This window comes from Hermetia illucens, chromosome 4 (assembly GCF_905115235.1).
Source record: "Hermetia illucens chromosome 4, iHerIll2.2.curated.20191125, whole genome shotgun sequence".
Classification (NCBI taxonomy): Eukaryota; Metazoa; Arthropoda; class Insecta; order Diptera; family Stratiomyidae; genus Hermetia; species Hermetia illucens.
In genome coordinates this window covers 139,323,880-139,335,580 of record NC_051852.1, presented here as the reverse complement: position 1 = coordinate 139,335,580, position 11,701 = coordinate 139,323,880, and positions in this window count along the sequence as shown.

Sequence of the window (11,701 nt, the reverse complement as noted above, 5' to 3'; positions counted from 1 at the left end):
GCGACTGGCGCCATTAAGGAAGAAAAAGGAAAGTAATTTAACTGAAAGCTAGTAATGCGTTCAACAGTCCCTTGGGTAATTTACACCAATTTATATTCAATGAAGCATGTCGGAATCATATAACATAACTACTCTGTTTGCGTCCTTATATGACTTACTCGGGATGCTAGAAAAAAAGGATATACTGAAAGCACCGAGTTCCTTTCATTTGCCTGGCGGTGCATACTTTTCTACGTAGGCCACGTTTTCCTCCGGCTTTCACTTCATGAGGAAAACTGACTTTTCTTCTCCGTGCTCTGCCTGTATGTATATAAGTTGGACCATGGAAAATCCTTGCTTGCTTGGGCTCTATAAAAACCCAATGAGTTGCCTACAACGTCTAATACATATAAGATTGGGTGAGTTATCTATTTCTTCCTGCTGTAGTTGTACCGCAACAACCTTGAGCGGAGGAAGTTGGAACGGTGGGAATCCTGTTTTATGAAAGTGTATGCTATGTTTTATGGTGTAACATTTGTTCGAGCCATTTCGACAAACTGTTTAGTTGAATGATGCCCGCTTATTTCAATAAATCGTTCTAAATGCAGGACTCAGAGAAATACCGTTTAATTTCTAATAGAAAACTCTGAATCAACGCGGAACCTTTTGAGCTATTAAAATGGAAAGGATCCCATCATTTATGTTTATTTAGAGAGAAATCGCTCAGATGGTTTTAAAATGAAAATCGAGTTAAATTAAAAAGAAACCGCCGAAGCAATTATAGCCGACCCAACGATAGGAGTAAGAAATTAATTTAGGGGTGTATTTTTAGAATGTTCATGGAAGGTTTCTTGGTTGCGTATCTTTGATCTGAAATCCTTTTTCGGCGATGAGCAATATGCAGACAGTGGGAAATTCAATATACTTCAGGCGTCATGTTGGGGATTATCTTGGGGCGACTCTTGGATTTTCTGGCCATAAAACGATTACGTGAAATAATTACTATTTTTGCCGACTAGAATAATAAGAGATACATTAAATTATGGGGCAGATGGATATCTCTACTAATAAAGCACATTTTCACATTGTCTCAAGGGTAGAATTTCATTTTCTTGAACTCTAATGAGTACTGCTTAAGTTCAATGGGTATGCCATTGCCATATTTTTGGATGTCCCTGCAAAATTTCAAGTTAATGCCTTCAGGTGTTGATGCTATTGAATCAAGTGTATCATTAGGACGATGAGAACACTCTCCTGTCATGCTGTAAGAGTCTGTGATAAGGGTGTCCAAAAACACATGAAGATGCAGTAATGGATCGTAACTCTCCAAGTGGCAAGAAGTGACAAACATCGAACCCACCGACGACTTTGGGAAATCAGGTCGTGTCCGAGGCACGGACCAGATTCATGCTTCCTCATTGAGAAAGCTATGGAAGACAAGCTCTCCACTTCAATGGAAAACCTGAAGCCAGTGTCTTCCGCTCGATCAGCCAGAAATAGGCTACCTTAATGAAATAAACTGGAAACCTGACTATGGGCGGCTTGTCGGTGACACTCGGTAAAAGGAAACTTCAGCAGCAGAGAGGAAAATACTACTCGCCTGTCAGAACCTTCTCTTCCGCCTCTACCAGGAAAAGCGACTGAAAGGGCAGCTGGCTATTCGGACACAACTAGCCTAATTCCGCTGTGTAGAAACAGATCCAAGCAGCCCCGACACCGTGAACTTGGGAATGCTCCTCGCCGACGACAACGGAATGTACTGCGAAAGAGAAGTTTCTTAAGAATGAGAACATGAGCGTTGCTAATACACCAAGTGTGCCGATATCCAGAGAAATGGGACGTAAAAAAGTGGAACTTTCGACGAAAGGGGTGGACAAGCTGGTAACCCCGCTGAGATCCACACAGGACGCATCAGACTTTTCCGTTAGTGGCGATTTTCATAGAAGGTTCATTTTGATGAAATCTGAGGAATTGGATTAGGAAAGAGGAGGATCTTCTTCGATGCGAGATCCTCGAGACCGAGAGCCTGCGTCCTGATGTCAAAAGCCTCAGTGATTCCTGGTGGACTGCACACAAACTGGCCCATCCGGCGGAGGCACATCTCTAGGTGATCACACCCAAGGAGAGTGGCGGGATAAGTTGGGAGGTCAAGCAGAATCAAGGTCAAAATTCGTCTACTACAAAGACCACCACTAACGAAGGCCCCCGCTCAAAACCTTCGGATGGGGGAGGATCTGAGCTTGAAAATGGTATATAGGTTGGGGGGTCTGAGTACCAGGAAAATTGCTGATTTTTGGAGGAATCTTGGGGAAAATTTAAACGCTTATATCTCCGTTAATATTGAGAATTTCGCAAAAAGGAGCTTAAATCGTGATCACTACTATCAGGGGAGGATGGGGGAGGGTCTGAGCTTCAAAATGGTGTATAGGTTGGGGGGTGTGAGTGCCAGGAAGATTGCTGATTTTTGGAGGAATCTTAGGAAAAACTTTAAATGCTTATATCTCCATTAATATTGAGAATTTCGCAAAAAGGAGCTTAATTCGTGATCACTACTATTGGGGGAGGATGGGTGAGGATCTGGGCTTCAAAATGGTATATAGGTTGGGGGGTCTGAGTGCCAGGAAAATTGCTGATTTTTGAAGGAATCTTGGGGAAAACTTTAAACGCTTATATCTCCGTTAATATTGGGAATTTCGCAAAAAGCAGCTTAATTCGTGATCACTACTATTGGGGGCGAAAGGGGGAGAATCTGAGCTTCAAAATGGTATATAAGTTGAGCAAAGGCACCTCTGAGGTCACCATATCAAACGCCAGAAAGGAGACAGGTCTCAGTGGCGCAGGTGTCAAATGGTATTTGCGTTATCTGACGAACGCCTGAAACTAGAGGAGGCCTTTAAGAAGGCTCAACACAGACCTAAGCCTTCACAATCCCTCGCAGGCGGGGAACAGCGGGAATCCGCCCGCGAAAGGTTAACGTTCCCAAGAAACCAAACGAGAGTCCAAGAGAGGAGAAATCCCCGGGCGATCTGAACCCAACCGAACTCAGCACCTCAGCTTCAAAGATTGGCTTGCATATGTATCAGTGGGGCAGTGAGGACATGCCCAACGGCATCTCTGGAGCTCCATCTGGGATTAACCCTCTCCATCTGCACATACAGATGCATGCAAAGAGTATCACTGAGGTGGGGAGCTGCCTGAACCAAAGGACGATTGATATTCTTTCTAGGCGGTATCCGGAATTACTGTTCAAGAGATAACATGACAACGAGGTGATAAGAAGTTTGAAACACGTTGAAGTAACAAGGCAAACTAGGAGATCGTGTCTACGACATACGGCTTAAACCAGCAACTGATTACTTGATACACTTATCTCCAAAAGATAGCCAAGCAGCGATCAAGGCACTTAGGTCCAATCAGGTGAACTCTAAACTGGTATGGGAATACCTTGAGAGACTGAATACACTCGGCTCATCCAACAAGGTTCCAGGCCATGTTGGGTTGGGAGGCAACGAAGCAGTGGACGAACTAGCCAAGAACGGACGCCTTTACACTGGGCAGAACCCTTCTATGGAATCGGAAACGGTTTCATGTCTATGCCACTAAGAAATGAAGAGGAACGGTTGAGGGAACTATAATAGGCGGGCCTACCAGAGATGGAGCAATTCAGAGTGCCTATTGGGGGATACGAACCGGTGCGCACAAAGGAATGTTTAAACTTCACCCTCTGAACCTCTGACTCATAGTGGGAATTCTCACTGGTCACTGTCGGCTAAATTATCACCTAGGAAAGCTAGGGATGTCTACGGATACTGCCTGCATGTTTTGTGAGTGCGATGAAACCTTTATACAGGTCCTGGGATAGTATCCTACTATGGTCCCTAAACTGCTAGTATGCAAGGGAACGGAAGTATCGACATGTGCTTGGGACAACATACCAAGAGCATACACGGTGATGGTCTACCTTCCCAAAGCTGCAGTAATTGAGATGGGGAAGTTTCTAAGCCTCCTCATCATTCAAAACATGGATCTCCTCCCGTTGTTATTGAGCGTTTTTAGAAGCAAGGAGGTGGGCAAGACAAACTGTTCACCATCGAGATAGACAACTAACCCCTGGAGGCAACTAAACGTCGTAACTGCCTCATCAAATACAGATTTGGTAACATAACTATGCACGTGCACAAGGGGAAACCAAAGAAAGATACTTCGGAGGACACATCGGATGGTAAGCTCCGATGCAGGGAAGTGCCCTGTCGGAGGAGGAGGGTAATGTTCAGACATTGGAGAAGAGCTCCAAACACTAGCGTAGCTGATGTCGAGCCCAGGTGAACCTTCATCATGCAAAAGTGCGCCTGCAGTAATTGTAAGGGCAAGTTCCAAGGATAATAATGAAATAATGCTTGTTCGAGAACCTTGAATGTACCGGGACAGATTTGCCGCCTGTAGGTAATTTGGTATTCCTTTTGTAAGCAACCAAGAGTTTGCACCATTTTCAAAAAAAAAGTTTAAAATTTATAAGTCTTTCAGAGTTTCTAACTGGAGATTTCGTGTCTGTCGAAGTGGCACTGGAAGCATCCGGACATTTCTCTGAGGACGACACCCAGATTCCACCGGAATTAGTCGTTAGACTGGCGAAGTTCTGCGAGAGGAAGGCTCTACGACTTCTTCCTGGCTGCGGTGCAAACGCCCACCATAAGAGTCACAGAATCAGTGACACTACCTGAAGAGGTGGGTACTTTCTGGAATCCATTCTCAGTAACAAGTTAGAAATACGTAACGATGGGAAGGCACCAACATTCAAAGTACAGAGATAAGAGTCACAGAATCAGTAACACTACCTGAAGAGGTGGGTACCTTCTGGAATCCATTCTCAGTAACAAGTTAGAAATACGTAACGATGGGAAGGCACCAACATTCAAAGTACAGAGAGTGAGTGACCGGACCAGGCGCACTAGTTTTACTAACAAATCAGAACTTATACTTAACGATGCTAATCCCACCGGGACAAAGAGGGAAATATGACCACTGGTAACGAGGAAATAAAAAGGGGGATATCACACAGTGCATGCGAAAATGAGGGGGGGACGGATAAGTTGTAGCAAAACAGCTTGACTTTCTGAGGTGTTGGGCTACTGTATTTTAGAATTGGGTAAAGGGATTTGAGTTGCGTGGCTCAGTGCCTTGATGATATGTAGGAGGCGTATTCATTGTCACCCCAAGGTAGGTGACTTCCTTAACGGTTGGGATGGTGTCATTGTGGATCTTCAGGGATAGGGTTGATATGTCGCTCCTCATTTTCGGCGTCATCTTAGCGGTATCGCAGAATACGATGGTCTCGCATTTTTGTGGGTTTAGGGATCGTTTTCAGCGGGTGAAATACCGGTAGAGTTCGCCCAGTAGGAATTCAGGCGGGCTTCACAGGCTGGGACATTTCTGGTGGAGGTGTAAAGGATGAGGTCATCCGCGTATTGGAGGATGCGGATTGGATTTGGGTATGGAGTTAGATTGGGAAGGTCTGCGGTGAACAGGGAGAAGAGGGTAGCGGAGAGGACTGATTCCTGAGGGATCCCAGCCGGGCTAGAATATGGGGAAGAGAGGTGTTCACGGAGTTGGGGATTTCCGCCCATCAAGAAAGCTAAGAATTACCTTGCAGAGGTGCGGATGGAACTGGGGGACTTCGGAAAGCTTGTATGCGAGTTCGTATTGCCATACGGAGTCGAAAGCTTTCTTGATGTTGAGGAGGCAGGTTATGATCGGTGCATTCCGGTTGAGGCCAAGGAGGACGTCCGATTTGAGCGCGAGTAGTGCATGCTCAACCGAATGTTTGGGTCGGTTGGCGAATTGGAATTGTGACAGTGAATGGTTGGAGTCACAGTGCTCGTCGATAATGAGTTTGATAATCCGCTCGAATATCTTGGCGGAGGATGAGAGGATTGACATAGGCCTGAAGCTATCGGGATTTAGGGGATTTTGGTTTTTTTGGGATAGGAACAATTCGAGGACTCTTCTAATCTGTTGGGAAGTGGGCGTTGATAAGGCAGTGGTTGATGATGGGGGACATAATGCAGTGCTTGGGACGCATTTCTTGAGGACGATAGAGGGGATTTTGTTCAGTCCAACTGATTTCTTGCTTTTGGAGGCGGCGATGGCCGCCCTGACGGAGCCTGGACTGATAAAGTGAATGGGGAGGATATTTTTTCGCTGGCTTGGGTCGACGAGGGCGTGGGTGAAGGGATTTTCTGCGGGTTGGGGAATGAGGTAGGAAGGGTGGGCTAGGAGTTGGGAGATCTTTCCGCTTACCTCGTCATCGAAAATTAGTTCATGGAGGTGGAGGTGCAGTGGTGGGCTTGGAGGAAGTGGTGAGCGAGGACGTTCACCTTTAGTGTGGGTGGGATGTTTTGTGGCAGGATCGTGTTTCGTTGGACTGGTTTGCCTAAACGCGGGCAGGTTTTCCTGAGTTCCCTGTATGTACCAGAGTTCAGTTCGGTGTTGGAGAGGCGCTTGTGGAGATATTGCGTGTATAGAGTGAGAATTCTTTCGCGGTCCATCCGCTTGTCCAGTTCGTGGATTTCGGTGAGGAGGTGAGAGGGTTGCGGAGAGTATCTGTTTCTAAATAATCTCCGCCTGGGGGTCTTTTTATACCGGATATCGCTTAGGATGCCGTCGGGCAGGGTAATTAGGTTGCGGTAATTCAAGGGGCGCGATGGGATCAGTTCGTTGCATACTTGCCGAATTGCTTCGGCGTATTGACGGACAGTTAGATCGGTGGAGTTGTTGGGAATTGCACAGTTGGACGGGAGTAGGAGAGGTTGAAATTTGGTTTTGAGGGCTAAGTTGATGTGTTTCCAGTTTGCACGCTGGAAGTCGGGAACTGAAGGTGGCGTGGACCGAACGACTCTGCCCGGCAGTTTTATGTGAATGATTATGGCGTCATAATCGCCGATGCTGGGGACCGTTTCGAAAAAGAGGAAGGTGTTTGGGTTGGGAATAACAGTCAGGTGACTGCTAACCAGGAAGTGGTCTAAGTGTGGCGCGGCAGGATCTGCAGCATTCGAAATTTATTTCGAATGTTGCGGATGCGGACGGGTAGATGGCACGGAACTCTCCACTCACTCATTTTCTGAACGCACCGGGGGAGTGGAGAATTAGCGGTGGAAAAATGCCGTTGTTTGGGACAGTAAGGACCGCATGGAAATAAGTCGGTCTCTTCTGTTCCAAACCGCGGCGGCATACACACGTAACCACCTAAAACAAAAAGTGATTTTTGCGATTGTTCATAATACTTTGCCTATTTAGTGATAAATTTAATCAATCATTTTAGCTGATATAGTGTTATTATCAATTCGATTATAACAGTTAACTTTTGTGACATTTGAACTGCCCAGCAACATTTAAATTATTAAACGAACTTGCTCAATAAATTCAAACCTACCATTTATAGGAAATTTTACAAATATTATGAGAACATAGTTTAACTCCAATTACACTTTGAATTACTTGTGTGTTACCAATAACAACAGAATAGGAATGGTAGTGCGATCTGTTGTAAGTAGGAAGGGCCGGGCTGAAATGGGCTAGGTTGATGGTGGGATTTGAGGTTGTGAGGAAAAGGTAAAGCTGGTCCCCGTTCTGGTTCGACCGTGCATCGAACCAGGACGGGTGTCTGGCATTGAGATCTCCACTGATGATCAGGGACCATTGGGAGGTGCAGGTTTTGTGCGTTCCTCCTTGCCACCACCTGGACGAACCGTGGGCACTTTCTGTAGTTGGCTGGGTGGTCGTTGCCCCCGCAGTTAACGCACTTCGGCCTCCTCGACTGTTTTGGCACATTCACTAGGACCGTGTAGCCGGTCGCAATTAACGCACCTGTAAGTGAGGTGGCAGTTGGTTACCGCGTCTCCCGGCAGTTTTTGCATTGTAGCACTTGTCTGTTTTTGATTTGCTCGAAGCGAACAATCATGTCCTGGATGGCTTTCACCTCGCGCAGCTGGTCCTCGCTAAAGGTCGCGTCAAAAGTGACCAACCACAAGTCGAGATTAATATTGTTGGAGAATCGTCGGTGGCAGTGGGCGGGTCAGCTATATATAGTAGAAAAAGGAAACGAGACAGGCTTTGGCTGAGATGAAGCAATGGTGTAGATCTCGACGCCAGACAGCTTTTAAGGATATCGACTTCGGCGCACAACTGAGATATTTGCAGTTACTAAGATTGCGCTGTTGATGAAGATTATAATTAAGGAATGCCTGCCTGCCCTCTGAGACTTTTAGACTGTAACGAATCGTCCTTTTTGGTATCTCAGATGGGCAGAAACCGTGCTTATTTTCAATCCTCGGCTCGCAGCAGCAGGGAGCTACAAATAGCTTTTCACTTTCACTCTGCCATTTGTATTAAAGTCGCTTGTAATTAAAAACCTCTCCTTGTGAATCACTGTGAAAGAGTGGCTGTAATCCGTCCCTTGGAAAGGTCAATCCATCTAGTTTCGAATTCAGTTTTCACCTCAACTCTGAGGTATGATGATGATTGAGATATTTCATCTTTATGCAGCTCAAATGTTATCTTTTCAGACGAGCCAGCTTTCAGTTTCCTCCGTGGACATAAATGGAATGTATGAACACTGAGAGTTCGCATATGAGCCCCTAGAGAGTGGAAGTTTGGTTGAGAGCACGAAAATATGTTTGGAATTGCTGCTTATGGAGGGTCGCTCCAGAAGGGAAGGTATTTGGTTCACGTTCGCAGTAATTTCATGAATCAGATGTGTAGATATTATTTCACATATTTTTTTGATTGAGGATTTATCGTGCTTTAATCCTCCTGGGAATTCACATGAAGATTTTGACCCCCTGAAGCTTCCTTTTTAAGAACGAGAATAACTACAAATATTGCAATCATCTATTCAATCCACCCCAGACTTTCTATTTAACCGAATAATCTAAACACAAAGCATCTCCATTTTCTATTCTATAGGAAAATCTAATTTGTGCAATCAGCAACAGGTGTTTTCTAATTTCCTGGCAACCTATCTTTTATTTATGTATGTGTTCTTGTCTCTAACCAAACTTCGCCACTAAAGCATTTAGGTGCCTCCTCCTTAAATTTCCAGCAGCTTCATTGAATGTGGCCGTCTAAATACCTTTAAAATCAATATCGAATAGACGTATCTATAGGACATTAACATGGTTTGAACTGGGAAAGGCCGCTTCGCCTCCTACACTGTTTGCAAACACATATCCTGGCGAGAATTTTCCAGAGCCAACTTTCATCTTTACTAATACGGCAAGGTAGGTGATAGGCGAGGGAAAGTCTAAAAGGGTTCTACACCGAGCCTGAGCGGAGGAAGAGCTCGCTACGGTATAATGAAAGAGATGTTTATCTACGGTTATCCTATACCACTACAAATTGAAGGCGATTAGGGATTAATACACCAGAGGGTGGTCATTTATTATTCACTTTATCCTTATCTTTGCTCTTTACTTCCTTCTTGCGGTCATTGGAAACAGATGGCTACAAGGCATAAGCTTAATATCTTTCCACAACAACGAGCAGATATTTCTGTCCTTTGATCGATTTATTTGCAATGGAATCTGTATCTAGGATTCAGGGCATTAGACGGTTGTGTTTCAACGGGGCCGAGGCTGTAGTTTATGTTCATTTTAGTGTTTGATGTATGAAATTTAATTTAGGTGCTTTGATATAGCGTAAAGGGCTCGGATGTTATTGCTGCCAAGATAAACATTAGCTTCAGCTTTTGATAGCCGATTAAATTTATTACGAGCCATTATGGGAAAGTTATTAGCCTCAATTATTAGTTTTCTTTTCAGCGCAGTTGAAGGCAGCCGACTGACTCCTCTGTTTGATACCACGTCGCGATTAGATTTATGAGGGGATAAGTGTTTGCAGGAAGTACACAGTAACCAGGGAGAAGTACTCAGTACCCTGGAAGCACGGTAGGAAGACATCATCATTCCAGGAAAAATATGCAGAGCCTCGCTTTGAGTGCATCAGAATTTCTAAGGACCATCTGCTCGCCGCTTCAGAGCCTCTTCCTCCCATCCGCCGAGACGTACCTAACTCTAATCTCGGCGAGTCTTATAATTATCTTTTATGCTGCCAACTTTAATTGGATGAACTTTTCACTGAAGTTGGCATTCCTCAGACATACATTTCCTGCTGGCCACAAAACGAATCTCGTTACGTCCCAGTTTTATCACTTTCAAAACACTAACACAGAACTTTGTTGACAGTTTGTTGCCTGAGATTTGCCAGGATTCCTTAGTCGAATGAGCCGAGATACAGCCTCTCAGACGCTTCTTTATATATTATTTGTTATCGTGGAGATGTGACTGCCACATTAGTGCTACTTTGTCTACCGTAACCGGGAGGATATCACAACAGCTCCCAAGTTTTCGCACTTTTGGCCTGTCTCAAAATATCGCTGCAAGTATTCCTTTGCTGGGCGTAATTCCTCTGGGGAATATCTAGATGAACGTACAAATGGGAAATATTTTCAGATAATGAATACTATAAGTTGACTTGGAGTAATAAATATGATGTAGTAACCGATGGGACGAATCTTAATAAATAAAAAGGAAAATGAGGCGAAAAGTTTCCAAGAGCGAAGAAAACTTTTCGCTTCAGAGTTTGCTTTAGATGATTTAAGGTCGTGGACTATTTGAAATATGAGACATTCAGGCAGTTATTTTTCGGGAATTTATAGGAAACTTTTGGCAGGTTAAAAGCTCTTCCGTAGTTAGCAGTAGTTCGGTGTTTCATGATTTTGGTCAGAGAAGTGAGAAGAATTATTGGATGGGAATTTTCCAGGACGTGTGACTGACAAATACGGCCGACAAGCAATATGTTTGCTTGTTTATTGTTTCTGGTAGTGACCTTTACGATGAGAAATAAAATAAGATGAATCTGGTGACATATCATTTTATTTAGTTCGATTCTATTGGGTGTTTGTTGGAATTTCCCGAAAAATATCTGAGTGTGACAAGCTCCCACCTAACGCTGCCTTATTTTAGGCTTTATTTTCAGAAAATTTCATAATGGCCTGACCACCTTTACAGAGACGGTGCAATGTCTGAAGTTATTGAGGATCAGCTTCTCAATTTCTAGCATTTCTGGCATCGGATAATGATTCTAGTCGTAAATATTCGTGCTTGGCTTTGTGCTTATTCTGCTGGTACAGGATTTAGATACATATAATAAGAGGCTGGCAATAACACTACTGGATATGTCATCAAACAACATGAAGTATTACTTCACTGGAAGGGTGCTGGTTTAGACAACCACGCTCAAGTTTTTCGTGCTTTCTTTGATTTGGCCGTTATTATGGTCTTCCTCCTCTAACCGTTTCCAAAATTTGAATGCATTATCGTATACCCATTACCATATCTTTTAAGCTTCCCTTTCCTCTCCACTCTAGTGGAGAGGATCGATAAAGGAAAATAACTTCCAAGGCTTAAACAATGAACCTAAGTCAATATGGGTTTTTAAGTAGGTAGAAATCGTCAAAAGACAGCGGTCTGGACACAACAGAGTGTGGGATTTTTACCCACTGAAACCACCCGGTGGCGGTCAAACGGTAGTGTAGGTCTCAGGGCGAAACGATGATTGGTACCCACGATGCAGCATAAAACTTGAGAAACGCCTACTGAACCAACACCAACAGCTCTATTACCAAACCCTATTTCCACCTCCATGTGGTGACCCCTGGGAACTCTTT